This window comes from Meles meles, chromosome 6, assembly GCF_922984935.1.
Source record: "Meles meles chromosome 6, mMelMel3.1 paternal haplotype, whole genome shotgun sequence".
Lineage (NCBI taxonomy): Eukaryota > Metazoa > Chordata > Mammalia > Carnivora > Mustelidae > Meles > Meles meles.
The window spans coordinates 82951731-82958026 of NC_060071.1; positions in this window are offsets into that span (position 1 = coordinate 82951731).

Sequence of the window (6296 nt, forward strand, 5' to 3'; positions counted from 1 at the left end):
CCTGTGGATATACTGCTTTGACACTATGTAAAAGAAAAAGAGAACATCGGTTATTATTTATCCTCACTAATTCCTCATAAATAGGATTTTTCAGTGAGCACTATTTTATCCTGGAATTAATTATTTCAATTCTTGTCATTTTTTCTTATTCTTATAGAATATTATGAGAGAGATATTGGCAAATGATTTGAAATAAAGGACACAGATGAGGTTGCCTTTGGATTGTTGGATTTCAAGAGCAGCACAAGACAGATCAGTACAAGGATGTGCAAAGTTCTCTTAAAAGAACAGATATATTCCTGTGCAGCAGGGTTTGACATAAACTAGCTGAAGGTTTTGACATATCCACAGAAGGAATTTTAGTCATGGAAGCAGATAACAGGAAAGTCAGAAGCAATATGGGCTAAAGCCTATCCAAGTATGGTTCAGAGATGAGGGAGTGGAACTTAATTCCATTGAACCTCAGTCCCAAAGACAAGGCTGTTCATATGGTGAATGAGTATCAGGCTATTTATACTTGAAGCTATTAAACATTCTATTTACAAAAATATCTTCATTCTGAATCCATGTTTTTCAAGTAATATTCTATTATTATTTGGCTTCCAAAGTATCTCTGCTCCAAGGATATATACTAATCACATAGATTTCATATATATCATTTATCATATGTGTGTGTGTGTGTGTGTGTGTGTATATATATATATGTTTTTTTAAGTAGGCTCCATGTCCAGTATGGAGCCCAACACAGGACTTGAACTCAGGACACTGAGATCAAGACCTGAGCTGAGATCAAGAGTCAGATTCTTAACTAACTAAGCCACCCAGGTGCCCCTTATGTATATCATTTATAAGAGTAGTTATCTTTAGGTGAGTAATTAACTGTATTCCTTCAGTGAAGTTTTTTTTCATTTAAATTATTCATCATAAATGAATAATTTGATTTACGGGTCAAAACATTAGTGATTACTGTGCATCTACCCTTAATAGATGGATGGATTTTTGGCATGTTGATAAAATCAGGGTGTAAGGTTTACACTATGAGGGGCAGATCCAGGATTATAATATATTTGCTAAGATCAGCTTTTCCTTTTGGCCGTTTTTGTGATGTACAACATGAACATACAACAATAGGATTGTTTGTGGGTGGGAAAGTAGTTGAAGTAAATTATTATTGTTCAAGCAGTACTTGTTTGAAATAAAATATTACACTTAAATGCATTGTTGTATATTAATAGGGTGGCTACAGAGTCAAAAAGACCGTCTGAACTCTGGATTCACCACTTACTAGCTGTGAGATCACCTTAACTTTCATGGACATCAGTTTCCTCTCTAAAATGAGTATATTGTTAAAGCTCTCTCATAGGGTAACTTTGAAATTAAATGAGATAATTCATATAAAGTGCCAAGTAAGGTGCTCAGAGTATGGCAAGAAATGAGTGGTAGCTAATGTTCTAATCATTTGTCACTAATATTTATAATATTATCATAATAATATGTAAATTAAGCATATGACTGGGAAAGCAAGAGTTTGACAGAAACCAATTGCAGAATACTTGTGATCATATACAATTGAGCCTTGAACAATGCAGGGGTCAGGGGCATCAACACCAGTGCAGTCGAATATCTGTGTCTAACTTTTGACTCCTCCAAAATTTGACTAAATACCCTACTGTTGACTGGGTGGATGCCTTACGGATAAATAAACAGTCAAGTAATATATGTTTTGTATATTATATGTATTATATATACTCTATTCTTATAATAAAATAAGCTAGAAAAAATAAAATGTTATTAAGAAAATCATAAGGAAGAGAAAATACATTTATAGCACTTTACTGTATTTATAAAAAAAATCCACATCTAAGTGAACCTGTGTAGTTCAAATCTGTATTGTTCCAGGATGAACTTGTATTTGTATTTGTATTCAAATCTGTATTGTTCAAGTAGTTCCTAAAAACTATTCCTAATCTAATATTCAGATCAGAACAATTACCATCTCCGCCCTCCTCCATAGTACAAAATTTTATTTTTAATCCCCACTAATTCTTATTATTCATACTATTTGAGAAACAGATACATTAATGAATGAATAATCTTCTAGATGTTCTCAAGTTTCAGTGGCCTAATACTATAAAGATTTATTACTCCTTTATGTCACATTCCAGTGTGGGTCAGATAGAGAGTGGGGGTGGGTCTTTATTCCATTATGTCACTCAGAGCCCATTCTGCCATCTTCTAGAGCCCTGGAGTCCTCCACTGAATACTCTGTACTAGATAGGGAGGGAAGAAAGCTTGTTGAGGATTCTGAAAGATAATATCTTACCCACTGGCCCAAAGTCAGTCACATGGCCCAAGCTAATCACATAGGAGGTTTGGGAATGTAATTTAGTTATGTGTTAAGGAAGGAAAATGAATGGGTTTGCTGAACATACAGCATTATCTCTGCTTTACCAACCATCCAAACACTTCCACCAACAAAACTAAGTTTTGTGATTCTTCTCTAAGTTTTCATTAACAATGGTAAGGAACTTCTGCTTACAAAATTTATTTGCACATAATTTTGTAGAGCAAAATATCCATATTAGAAAGACTTTATCAATAGGGACTGGAATCTCAGAAGGTCTTCTACCCGCTTTGATAGTTTTTTGTTCTATAGGAATTCTCTGGGTAACTTTTTGTGGAACATTTCTCCTACTTCTTCATGTCTACTTAAGGCTCATATATGTGAAAGAGATTATATCCTCAAGTGAGCATTTTCCTTGCTTTTATCATCTTGTGTCATTATCTCCACATTCTTTTATTATAGTTGTTATTGAGAGCATACTTTCAGATTTAGCATGGAGATTAACTGTAAAATAAGTAAATAGTGAATTGTTTTGTTAGAATGAAGTGTAGAAAGTCAATGCTTTTAAGAGGTTTTTTCATTGTTAACTGCTAATTCTGAGTACAATACTCAAAAAACTGCAGATTGACAGCCTTAGATTTAAGAATTTTTCCCTATGAAGAACTGCTATGACACTAAAATTTACACACGGTGCAAGCTTTGCTATGATACTGCAAAAATATGACTTTTTCTAAAGTTTCACTTTACTGATAAGAGAGTTCCTTATATAAAAACCTATGTAGCACATGGGTTCCCAGGCATTCTCCAAAGGATAGACTTAATATGTTTTTTTGAGGTGCTTATTCATCATGGCTAAGTAAATAGAAGAGAGCTTCCTATTTATTCTACACTTTTTTTTTGCAATTTTTTTCAGTGTTCCAAGATTCATTGTTTACACTTTACCCACAAATGACAAATGATAGCAGCTAACACTCAACACTCACATTTTAGTAATACTAAAAATCTGTTGGACACTGGTTATGTATATTAATGATTTCATTTCCACTAAGTATTTTAAATTATATTGATACTATTTATTTAGGAGTTATAAATATTTCAATTATTTTCTCATAATATGCATATGTGAAATTGGTCTTTTGTGTAGACATTTTATTAGAAATCAAAATAAAGCTTAAAAAGAATCAAACTATCCCTTATTCTTGTTTTTTTTTAATTTTTAAAAAATATTTTATTTATTTATTTGAGAGAGAGAGTGAGCAGAGCAAGAGAGGGAGAGAGAGAGAACACAAATATGGGTGTGGGGCAAAGGGAGAGGGACAAGTAAAGTCCCCGCTGAGCAGGGAGCCCAATGCAGAGCTCCATTCCAGGATCCTGAGATGATGACCTGAGCTGAAGGCAGATGCTTAACAGTGTGCCCCTCCTTTATTCTTGTTTAATCAAAAGATATATTTGTGATACCCATTAAGGTACATTCTTAAATGGCCATTTTTTTAACCTTTATTAAATTTTTAGAAAGACTTTATTTTATTTTATTTACTTTTAAGTAGGCTCCATGTCCAACATGGAGTTCAAAATCACGATCCTGAGATCAAGCATTCATTGTATGCTTTACTGACTAAACCAGTCAGGTGCCCTTAAATGGCCATTTTAGTAATTAAGTGAAGTTAAAGATTGACATTCTTTGGGTGATTACATATTTATGCACTAACTTCCATTTTTAACGGTTATTACACTAATAAGTAATTCTTACATGAAACATTTGTTGTTTTCCAACTGATTTTTAGTTGCATTCTATAATTTTTTCTGTAATTACCTGTTTGCAAATTAAAAGGTTATAGAATTGAAAACAACATCATGATTTAAAAAAAAAAGATTTATTTATTTAATCGAGAGAGAGAGAGAATGCGCATGGGAGAAGGAGCAGAGAGAGAGAATCTCCAAGCAGACTTTCTGGTGAGTGTGGTGTCCCGTGTGGGGCTGGGGCTTGATCTGATGACCCATGAGATCATGACCTGAGCTGAAATTAAGTGTCATTCGCTTATCCAACTGAGTCACCCAGACACCCCTAATATCATAATTTTTATGTCCATGATAGTCTAAGCAAATTTAGTTTTTATTAAATAAATAAATTTAGGAAAATCAGTATCCATAACTCTATTAGTTCTTTATTGGAAATGCATATTATCTATTAGAACTTCTCTGTGAGAGAAAATGTTTGCAAATATATATTCAAAAAAGTAGAAAATGGCATTTTTAGTATTTTATTAAGTAAAATAAGTTATTGTGTAGTCATAAAAGAACTATGATTAAATATTTTAGATGTTATATATTATAAATTCAGTTGTCTTTCATCATCTGTCATTGTATATAGGCTTTTATTAATTATATTGTGTTCTATAAATAGTTTTCTTTATATTTTAGAATAATAATTGGTGAAGATGAAGAAGCATTTACTGAGAAAATAATTTCAGTTATTTTAACCTTTACAAGAGTTTTCTAAATCTTTAATTTCATTTACTCTAGTAAATGTGAACCTCTAGAAAAATTTCTAAGTTTCTGTCTATTTGGACATAGAAGTTACTGAATAATCATATAAGAAATTATCACCTTGAGTGCTGCATATTCTTTAGGAGATTTAATATCATGTATTAAAGATTATGAAGGTTTAGGTGCTCTAGACTTTAGACTATTTTGTTCCTTTTGTTTCATAACTTAAGTTGGTATTACAAATGCTGCATTTATATCATCAAACTTTTATATTATAGGACTTAGACATTTTAGCTTAAGGTTTTATGCATATTTGACAAAAATAACTTTAGTCCTATAGTAGTTAAGCACAAATTGTTTAACATTTGCAGTTGTAACATAAATGCTAATTATAATTCATTGGCAAACCATTTAAGATTTTATGTAAGTTGACTCCAAGACATTTTCTTCCAAAACAGTTGTTACATTCCCCCATGTTTCCTGCATGGTGGATTTTGAATTTAGCATCTGACATGTTTTCTCAACTACTGGTTTATAATGAAAACATGTAGGTACTCGAGGGAATGTGTTAAAAGCAAAAATTCTATGATCCTTGAAAGGTAAATGACAGCACTGAGATTGTCACATCTGGATCAGAAATGTCTCATCTATTTATCTATCTAAACACAAATAGGATAATTAAGATCCTAACCATGCATGTTTTGAAAAACAACTTATGGTTTTGATTAGGTCAGAACCCAGTGACTTTTTAAAAATTTTTCTTTGTTCCCACATATGAGTAAAAATGAGTTGACCTTCAACAATAAGTGCCTTTGAATAATCACAGCAAATCTCTTATTTCATATTTTAAAATCTGAAAGTAAAATTAATCTTCAGCTTTCAAACAATCATATATATATATCTCATATACTTAAACTAACATGTTTATATACATATACACATAAATATACATGCATACACACATATATAATCATGTATATTATAGGATGCCAAATTTATTCAGCTAAATTTACCTTACCATATTTTCCTTCTTATTAGAATAGAGCTAATCTATTTCAGAGTTTCTAACCTGCGGCAGTAAAACATCAATCACACACAAAAGCAAAATGAATCCCTTGGAAAATCACAATTGTTTACATTTAAATTTTTAGCATCATAGTAAGCTGTTTCTTGACTTTTAAATTTAGCTTTGTATGTAGATTATTAAGTTAAAGAAGAAATTTTAATGTAAGCTAATATGTTCTAAAATCTATTAGTTTTAACTCCTAAAAATACTTATTTTGATATTTCAAAGATAGGAAATCAAAATATTTGTTTACATTCTAATAAATTTTAATTTAGTATAATCATACTTTCTTGCTGAATTGCAAACATTTTCTTTAAATTCTAGTCATATGGCTTGCTATTTAATATAATCATACTCTCTTGTTCAGGTAGTAGTAAAGTAGTTGTTTAATTAAACATG